At 38.9% G+C, this 11000-nt stretch overlaps 1 pseudogene; it reads left to right on the top strand.

The window, feature by feature from the left end:
• Positions 1-912: 912 nt before the first annotated feature.
• On the top strand, positions 913-1648 carry LOC114103334 (large ribosomal subunit protein eL8-like; annotated as a pseudogene).
• The last annotated feature ends 9352 nt before the right edge of the window (positions 1649-11000 follow it).

The following is an 11000-nucleotide window of genomic DNA, read 5'->3' on the forward strand; positions in this document are numbered from 1 at the left end:
ACGTCCCCAATGTCCTCCAGCCTCTGAGGACATTGCCTTCTTATCTTAATCCACACTCGACTCCTCCCTGAGACTTTACCATGAAATCTTCTGGAGGACTAGCTGTTTTCTCTCCAAAATGCCACACACTGCTGTGTCTGAAGATGAGGGCCGTGTTCTCTTTGATCACATTGATGTTCCCAGTCTGTGTTTTTCCTAAAAAATGTCTAGATTTGATTCTCATTTGTATATTGCCCTGCCTTTATGTGTCTGCTCCCGTCTTCAATCCACGGATTGATGGCCTTTCTCATGTTCCTTCCTCACCTCTTATCTTCTCTTTCTTCTTTCCCCAGCTTAAATTCTATGCTTAATCATTATAATCACTTCCTTGCACAGTCTCTCCTCCCTTGTCATAGCCTCATCTTATTGTACCTGTTTGGCCAACTACCCCTATTTTGTCCTTGCACATGAGCAGTCAAACACTGCTGGAGAAAATCACACACCACGTTCATAATCAATTTACCTCCGTGGTGCTTTCTAGTAGTGCTTTCTAGTAGTTATGCTATTTCCTGACTTTGTTCACTCTTTCACTCTGTTAAATGATTATATCATTATAGTCTTCCCCTTTAATTCCCATTTTCACTCTATAACAATATATATACAATCCTCTTTCCCTGCTGTTCCTATGAGAGTAATTGGCTATGTGCCCAGATAAGGCTTGGCCTTCCTCTTGCACCCTCAACACCATCTGCCCTTGTCCTCAACACATTCTCCCTTGTCTGTACAAAAGGTCGCCTCCAATAATTCTTATTTTTTCTCTTTTGAATCATTAATTCTCCCTTCTCAGTTGGGTAATTTTCATCAGCCTATAGTATGTAGTTAGTTCTCCAGCACACACACACACACACACACACACCTCCTCAGCCATCCAAGATGCTGAAAGGAGGCCAAAGGAAAAAGCAAGTGGCCAAGAGGGTGGCAAATCCCCTGCTTGAGAAAAGGTTTTTAAAATTTTGGCAACAGACAGGACATCCAGCCCAAAGGGGACTTGTTTGCTTGGTCAAATGGCCTGCTACATCTGGCTGTAGTGTCCAAGGGTTATTCTGTTTCAAGAGGCTGAAAGTGGCTCCTGTGATTTGACCCAAGCTTTGGATACACAGCCACGCAGCTGTTCATGCTGGTCCACACGTACAGACCAAGGCAAAGCAAGAGGAGAAGCAGACTTGTGGTCCAGGCTGAGAAGAAAGCTGCCAGCAAGGGAGATGTCCCCACAAAGAGACCACCTTCCTTCAAGCAGGGGGTAATGCTGTTACGGTCTTGGTGAAGAACAAGAAGGCTGAACTGGCAATGATTGTGATGTGGCTCCTTCAAGCTGGTTGTCTTCCTGTATTGCAGGTGAGGAGACCCCTACTGCATCATGAAGGGGAAGATCAGGCTGTCCACAGGAAGACCTACACTGGTCTTGGTGTCATGTTGCCTTCATACCATTTAAATCAGGAGACAAAGGTGCTCTGGCCAACCTAGTAGAAGCTGTCAGGACCACTTGCAAAGAAAGACATGATGAGGTTCATTGCCACCAGGAAGCAATTTCCTGGGTCCAAAATCTGTGACTCACATTGCCAAGCTGGACAAGACAAAGACTAAATCATATGCTACCAATCTGAGCTAAATGCACACTGTGCACTGTATTTCCATGCATAAATAAGATAAAAATCTCTTCTAAAACTCACCCCAAAACGGTGAGCCTCCTCGAATGGGATTCTACGCTTGCTGGCTTGAATTTCTCCTTCCCTTTCTCTCTGGAAACCATTCCAGTTAGGCCATCATTCTATCTCTTATGAATGGTTGACCCTTGAAGACCATTGTTGAGTGATCTTCAGTTCACTGTATTAGATCAGTCTCTATCTGACCCGACCTCTGAGAAGCATTTAGCACAGTGCATTACTGTCTTCTGGAAACATTTCTGTCACGTGGCTTGCAGGAAAACACTGTCTCTATGTTTTTCTCATACTCTTCAGCTGTTTCTCCTCCCTCCCTCTCTTTCTTCCTTTTTTCCTTCTCCTTATAAGTCTGATCCCTAATAATGGAGTCCTTCTAGACTTAGTGCTTGGATGTTTTCCTCCAAAATTATTTTCTACCTTTACTCAAAAAAAGTCTCATGGTTTTAGGGACCATACTGACTTGGATATATAATAGTCCTCTCAAATTTGCCTAACCTGAGCTCTTGATATTTCACCTTTCACTGACCCTGATTTGCTCTTTCCACAGTCTCAGTTAATGACTATTTTTCCCATTTACTTAGGCCAAAAATCTTGGCATTATCTTTGCCTTTTGTTTTTCTTTCACACCCATTATCGAATCCATCAGCAAATTCTTTTGGCTATATCTTTAAAGTGCATCTAGTAACCACTTTAAAGTACATCCAGCCCACAGTTATACCTAGATTCATGACAATATTGTCACTTGCCCTGATGGTGGCAAGCAACAGTCTCCTAACTGGTTTCCTTGTTCCTCTGCAGAGTAGGAAGAGTAGTCCTGCTGTACCAGGATAACTCAGAATGCATCCCTCTCCTGATGGAATTCTTCTGTGGGTGCCTCTCTTTCATGGACACAAGCTGAAGGTTACTGTGACCTTGGGGTGGAGACCTGGGCAGGTTCTGAGCAAGCTTGCTGACCGCCTCTTTCCTCACTCACTTGCTCCCACTTAGTCCAGCCTTCAATCTATTCCTTTTGGCTGACCAAGAACCTGGGAATGGTACAAACTAAGTATTTGTTTTTATATTTGTGAATAAATATAATCCGATTCAACCAGATAGAACTTGAGAGATGCTATTCCTTACCCAAACCCACAAAACCAAGAAGTCATTAGAACTTGAATTTGAAATCAGAATGGCCTGGCCCTCCACACCTATGGTCCTTTCATTCTGTGAGCAATCTTGCTTATATTATCAGATATTTTCAAACTACTTAGGAGGATGGCTCTGAATGTCCACTTTAAAATAACTACCAAAGACATGTCTTTAGGTTGTAATAGTCTTAGAAAACATTCTTCTCTGTATTTATATACGTGTTCGTTTTTTGTCACTACGACCAAAATACCTAACAAGAACAACTTAGAGGAGGAAAAACTTATTTTGAGTTTAAGGCTTTAGAAATTGAATCCATGATTGGCCAACTCTATTGCTCTGGGCTTGAGGGAGGCAGAACATCATGGCAGATGCATGGCAGAGGAAGGCTGCTCGGGGGCTGTTCAGGTCATGGCAGCCAGAAAGTAGAGAATTGGGGAGTGAGGAACCACGGAGACACAATGCAGTCCAAAAGCGCATGCCCCCAGCGACCTACTTATTCCAGCCATGCCCCACTAGCCTACAGTTACCACCTACTATAGTAAGCCTTTCAAATTATTAATCCATCAAATGGATTATTCTACTGATTAGGTTATAGCTCTCATGATCTAATAATTTTACCATCTACATTAACACAGAAGCTTTTGGGGGACACCTTATATCCAAACCATAGCAGCATACATATAAACCATAAAAAGCAGAAATTTTAGATATTTTTAATTTTCCTTGAAAATGTGTATTGAGCCTCTGGCCCTTTAAGACATGGTTGGCTCTTTTCTTTGTATTTCTCATGTGTTAGCCTTGAACTGTATCTTATCTACTATAAATAAAGCCAGTAATTATTTTGATTATTAAAACTTTTTTCCCTCAGAAAAGAATATAGGTTTTCTACCATTATTGAACCTCTTATAGATTTTGGCTCAAAGAAAACCTTTTGAACTTTTAAGAGGTTTTGAATTCATGAATCCTGAAATGAATTTATGGCTCTTGGATAACTGGTTCTAGAAACAGAGAAAGGAAAGAGTGGGCCTACTGAGGATCCACCTATTAACCACAGTTTCAATAAATAAGTAAATATGGATTCTTCCAACTGCTGCCAGCTTACAAGAGAGGAATCCAAGGGCTGTGGTCTAACATTTATATTCATGCATTCTAGCTACAATTTGGGGACAGAAGACCTCTTTTAGAGTCAAACAAGTTACAGCCAAGCAAAGGGTCACATCTCACACAATATGAGCGTCTTTCAGAGAAAAGATACATTTTCATTTAGATCCAATGTTCCTCTCTTCTCATCTGCTTCCCTCCTTCTGCAGTGACTTCCCAATACTTGCAGTCTCCTTGGAGAGACTGCTCCAGATTCCAGGCTGTGTTGTGACTCTGGGCTCAACAGGAGCCACTTTCCTCTCCCAGCTGGTAATTTTGTCAGGGGACCTGGAGTGCAGTGTGTTCCTCCTTGCCAAACCCCCTGCTGCTGAAAGACCCAGAGTCTGAGATACATGACCCTTTGTCTTGGCCTCCTGGAGTGCTTGTTGGGTCATGTGACATCTTTCTTTAGAGAAGAGACTCTCTGTTGTCATTTTAAACAATACAAGAACACTCTCAGCAGCAATGAGGAAATGTGTTTGTAGGGAAACAATTTGTTATTGTAAGTGGTGTTTTTAAGAGAGATAATTGGCCTTTTTCTGATCTTTCTTGGGAAAATTGCATTTCCATTTCTCCCACAGACTAATGTAAGACAAATGAATTTGTAAGTTTAGTGCAACTCATTCCCCTTGGAACCTTCCTGGCTTTCAAGATGTCTTTTGTATGACAATCACAGATTTCAGAGCTCCAAAGGTCATAGTAAAAATGATGGCAGTATGGAAGCCAGAACATGAGAGTCCTAGGCAGATTCCTATGCATAGTAATTTTGGGGACATTTCCCAGACCCCGTTTTGAAGATTGTTTGGAATTCCATGTGAGATTTATTCCCCTCAGGGTTTGGGCAGAGCAAAACATGTATGACGAGTGGCTTTATTTTCTATTTATATGTCTAACTGAATTAGCTAGTTTACTGCCTAATCTGGAATCTTGTAAACATAGCCAGTTTATCCCAAAGATATTTTGACTGTCTTGACTGGTATTGACCTCTAAGGCCTAATGAAAAGAAGAAAAAACAGTCCAGAAAGATATGAGGAACACCAATGGGCAACACTATTTTAAAAGATCACAATTGAACTCTGGTATACAGTAAGCCTTTTGCTGGGATAGCTAAGTATCATATGACAAAATTCTTAAAAAACACACGTCATTTGTCTAGTTCAGTGATCTCAAGGTACAGAGACATCAGAAGCCCCTGAGAGTAGGGAGCTGGTTATTGGTACAGCTTGCTGGGCCCCATACTTAGCATTCTTGTAGCAGCAGGTCAGGGTAAAACCTTGAGATCCTGGTAACTTCTCCATTTCCAAGATTCTTAGGAGATGCTGATGCTATCACTTGTGTTAACCTTCTCCCTCCTGAGATGTCTGTCTTATGCCACACTGGAAGGAAGATTGGCTTAACCTTTTGAAAGACACAAGCATCTTTCCTGTCAAACAATTTATATGCCATATATTATACTCATAATTTATGTTCAATAATTAATTAAAAACAAATTGATTTCAAAAAATATTTTATAAGTATGACATGGGAGAAACCATAGAATAAACCCATGTTTCTCAGATTTGAGTAATTTATGGATCCATTTAAGTTATTTGTAGAAGAATGCGAGTTTATGTTATAGGAAACTGAGTGGGAGCTCATTATGCTTGGGTAATTTATATAACTATGATTTATAAGTAAATCAATTTATGTATAATATAAAATACACAAATTATATAAATGTCTAAATATAGAAAACATATAATTATATTTTAATGTACTTAGAATTCAAATGAAAGTATAAAAACAGATTCAAATTAGCAATTTTAACAATGTGACTAGAATGATATTTTTGAAGAATTAAAGCAATTTTTGCATTGTGGCTGTGGCAGAATATTTCTTCAAAATGCTAAACACCTGTGTGAGTGTGTGGGAGACCTATATTCATTTCTATCTAAACTCCTAAGAAAGTTTTATTTGGTCAGTGTCACATGCCACAATTTGGCCTTTTCTGATATCTTATGTCATTTACTTGCCAAGTCTGCCTGTTTTTTGTTTGTTTGTTTGTTTGTTTTTTCATTGTGATTTCTTTTCCCCTAAGCTCTCCAGTACCTGGAATGGCATCATTGAATGCCAATGTAAACACCCATTCTTTGAGAAGCATTTGTGTTTTGAGTGTCTGCTTTGTGCACTGAGGCACTATCTCAGGTGTTAGAGAGCAACACTCCAGTCCTCAACCAGCTTACTGACGGAGGTATGGGTGGGGTAGGGAGCAGAGGAGGAAGAGCAGGCTGGAGAGGCAGGCATCACTAGGTCATGAGAACATCATAAAGCAGGGTAAGGAATCAGATTTTCTTTGGTGATAGAAAATCACTGGGGAGTTTTGCTTAGAAAATGGAGATTCCCTGGAAAACTGGGAATGGAACCTCCTTTTGACCCAGCTATTCCACTCCTCAATCTATACTTAAAGAACTTAAAAACAGTATTCTACAGGGACACAGTCAAATCAATGTTTATTGCAGCACAATTCACAATAGCTAAACTATGGAACCAACCTAGATGCCCTTCAATAGATGAATGGATAAAGAAAATGTGGTATACATACACAATGGATTATTACTCAGCCATGAAAGAGAATAAAATCATGGCATTTGTAGGTAAATGGATGGAGTTAGAGAAGATAATGCTAAGTGAAGTTAGCCAATCCCAAAAAACCAAATGCTGAATGTTTTCTCTGATATAAGGAGGCTGATTCATAGTAGGGTTAGGAGTGGGAGCATGTGAGGATTAGACAAACTATAGATAGGGCAAAGGGGAAGGAGGGGGCAAAAGGGGTAAAAAAAAAAGTAGTGGATTGAGATGGACATCACTATCCTAAGTACATGTATGAAAAAAGACACGAAGGGTGTGAGTATACTTTGTATACAAATAGAGAGATGAAAAATTGTGCTCTACATATGTAATATGAATTGTAATGCATTCTACTGTCATATATAACAAATTAGAATAAAAAAATTTAAAAAAATCTGGCTGTTCTGCAAAGAATGACCTGTAAAGGGGAATAAATGGAGTGTCGGTATGGACCCTATCTCCAAGCAATTCTCTAACACTGTCATCCCTGTGAAAAACAGGGCAATGTGCTCCTAATATTCTTTTTTTTTCCATATACAATCACCTTTATTTCAAAAAAAGACAAATTAAAACTTAAAAATTGAAAGACATATTCCCAAATCAAGAGTAGTTTCCCAAATTGAATGATTGAATATATTCTGCTTTATAACGATCTCTGATTTTCTCCTTTTATTTCCAACTCTTTTTTATTGATTTTTTAAAAAATAAATGACAGCAGAATATATTGCAATTCTTATTACACATATACAGCACAGTTTTTCATATCTCTGGCTGTATATAAAGTATGTTGACAACAGTTCGTGTCTTCATACATGTACTTTGGATAATGAGGTCTATCACATTCCACCATCCTTGCTAATCCCCTGCCCCCCTTCCCCTCCCACCCCTCTTCCCTATCTAGAATTTATCTATTCCTCCCATGCTCCCCCTTCCTAACCCACTATGAGTCAGCCTCCTAATATTCTAAGATAATTCTCAAAATTGAAGCACTTTTTTTTTTTTGGTAGTAATAAGAAAAAAGTAGCAGAACTCTGAAGCCCGCAGACGTCCTCTGGACCAGTATAATAGACTGTTTAAGAAGAACCCATATGGCCTTAAAGTCAGACTGGCTTCCAACACTGGGCCACCTAAATGAGCTGCTTAACCTTGTAGGGACCCTGTTTTCTCCAGAATGGGACTAATGATGCTTCTAACTGGAGGCTGTTGTGGGGTGGGGGTTCAGGCACAAGAAGTCATTGCACTGAGGTTTAGGATGGTCACTTTACATATATTTACATGCATTTAAATATAAGTGTCAAGAGAAAAATGTAACACACAATGAAAGCAGGTTAAACACTTTGTGATTCAAGAAGACCAGGGCAGTCATAATTACCATAGGTGAGAAGAGAAAACCAAGAAATTGAGACTGGGTCAGGATGAAGGTGCCTTTCTTAGTCCGGCCTTCCTTCTACTTGTGCTTTTTGAATGTGCTATTAAATAGGACACTCTTGCTAAGGAAAGGGGAAAAAAAAAAAAAGATTTTCTCAACTTTCTGAGAGGATCAGTTCATTTCTCTGTAGTTATTCTTGCTTTGTAGATAAGGAAATTTTCATTCAAGAGGCTAATCCATTGTTTCAACTTCCATATTGAATGCTAGGTCCACCCCAAAGTGGTATTCTCTGTGAACCACTGAACTCTGCCTCTTGGTGACATTGTAATGATAGTTGCCTCATAATCATTGATTAAAATCCTCACAGCTGACTTCCATTTGCCTTTAAACTATGGGACTGCAATGCCATTCTCTGAAGTCTGGTTAACTGAGACTTCTCCCTCAAGACCCAAGAGATGCGAGTCAAATTTCAGAAAAAAAGGCTGGGAAAGTGGGGTAAGAGGAGGTAAAATTGAAGTCTATTCGAAACTTTCTCAGTGTTCTAAGTCTGGTAAAAATTTTAATAAAATGCTTCCCTGTAAATATTATTGCAGAATATATATTTACAAAGAGAGAAATAAAGAATTCTTATTTTGTCTAGGTCTGTTCTGTTGCTGCACTGTCCCTGCAATTACTTTTGTGGTGACAATGAATAAACTTAACTCCTTCACCAAATATGCTTAAGGATAATTTCACACCCCAGTGCGATGCAGCTGCTTCTGCCCTGGCCAGTGTGTAACAGCTCAGAGCAAGAGTGCGTGGGCACATGCGGAAGGAAGCATAGCAGGCTATTTCAATTTCAAACCATGGCGTCAAGAATATCGTGTGTTATCTCCACATTCAGCCTTTCCCCCATATGGAATAATTCCAAGGGGAAAAGAAGTCCTCGTTGTGATGTGTTTTAACAAAATGCTTCTGATAACTTTCTCAATGAGTTGGGCTTTGCAAGATTACGATATATTTTGCCTGGAGTCCTTTTCTCTTTTAATTTTTAAATTCAGGTATGTTTTGAGTGTGCCTCCATTTCATTTACACTAAGCCCACCAGGCTGTAGTATTCCAAGAGTTATTTGATGTTGGAGAAGTTTTATACATTTTTTATAAGCCAAGTTAAGTGTTTCTCTTTGAACCATAAAGTTGTATTTTTGCCATCTCTAAGTGGAAATCAGACTGAAAAATAACATGGATGGAGTTCCTAATGCAGACTCACTAACGGGAAAAAATGTATCTCAAAATCTTTTGTCATCCAATAAGAGAATATTCATCTATAGAGAGCCAAAGGATGAATTATGCTTTATTCTTTAATCCTTCAGAAACAAATAGAGTTTGTATAAGGCTGTCGTGATGGAATTGAAGCAAACAACCAGCCATTTATTTGATGGTTCTATCAGAAGGTCAATGAAATTTAAAAAAGAAGTTAAATGGTTATTTGATAGCAAGCACATATTCCCCTCCCCCAACCCTGCTTTCACTTTTGAGAAAGCTCAATCAGTGCCCTTTCTTTCTTGCATAAAGGCATTGAAATGCAGAGGCTAATTCAACTTTTTAGTCTCTGTCTGCCTGAGAAACTATCCACTATTTTTTGCTGATGCATTTGGAAATTTTAAATCCCTGCATAACCTACCAAGACAAGGGCTTATTCTCCATATTTTCAAAGATTAAGCTTCTACCTTTACTATATGAACATTAAAAAAAGATAGACTTTTTGTTGGAGAGCCTGCCTTCTCTGGTCTTGGATAGACCTTGACATATGAACACCCAGAGAGCTGCAACCAGCAGAGAAACAGGGACAAAACAGTAAAGCTGGGGGTTGGGGAGAATTCAGCATGTGAAGAATCATAGAGTCCCTTCTAGGGGTGGGCAAATCTTGTTTACTTTTTTGGTACTGCAGTCCATTTTTGTGATGTTCTTTAGAATCAGATACAAGGGTCATGGTTCTGGTTGGAGAAGGTGGATTTTAGGAAGGGTGTAGATCTTCCCTAAGGACTTCTTTCTTCTGCTGTATCTGGTCCCAGCTAAGTCTCAGAGTCCTTGAGGAATAAGTTTGAGAACCACTGTGACCAATGCCAAGTCTCTCATTTTATGTATTAGGAAACTGAGGGAAGAGAAATATAGTAATTTTTTTCATCATACTAATTTAAAAAAACATTTTTTTTTTCTTTTTTACAGAATCTAATTTCTTTTCTATTGCATTATGCTGGGGTTAACAAATTTTTCTGCAAAGGGTCAGAGGGAACACATTTTAGGCTTTGTAAGCCACTTGGTCTTGGTTGGGACAGTTGAATTCTGCAGTTATGGTGAGAAGCAGAAACAGAAGATTCATAAACAAATGAGTACTACTGTGTTCCAGTATATTGTCATGGAAACTGAAATTTGAGTTTTATGATTTTTGTGATGTAAAATATATTCCTACATTATTTTGTATTTTGTTTTTTCAACTATTCAAAAGCAGTAAAGATCATTCTTATTTCCTTCAGCTATTTTATTAAAAAAAAAAAAAAAAAAAGAATGATGCCTTATTTGGCCCAGGGGGCATAGTTTGCTAACTCTTACACTCTATTGCTTCTGTATGAAACCTAAATAGTACTTTTCCTGTACTACCTTAAAAATGTTGAGACCTGGTCTAGGGTTGTGGCTCAGTGGTGGTGTGCTTGCCTTGCACATGTGAGGCACTGGATTCGATCCTCAGCACCACATAAAAATAAATAAACAAAGTAAAGATATTGTGTCCACCTATAATTTTAAAAAATTTAATAAAAAAATGTCAGACCATTTTTGGGATTTATAACTGTGCCATTTCTTTTCCATCAGTGTCTCCCATCTGACTGCCTCATTATTCTACTCTGTATATTCTTTACATTTTCTTTTACAGTCTTGTTGTATTTCTCCACAATTTTACCTTGATGGTTTAGAACAACTAATTGAAAAGTTAGAAGAATTGTCACAATGGTGTTGCCACTGAGCACGTAAATACACAATCAAAGTCAGTGCTAAACTCATCCTGATTTTGTGCCCCGT

Source organism: Marmota flaviventris, chromosome 16 (assembly GCF_047511675.1).
Source record: "Marmota flaviventris isolate mMarFla1 chromosome 16, mMarFla1.hap1, whole genome shotgun sequence".
NCBI classification, from domain to species: Eukaryota; Metazoa; Chordata; class Mammalia; order Rodentia; family Sciuridae; genus Marmota; species Marmota flaviventris.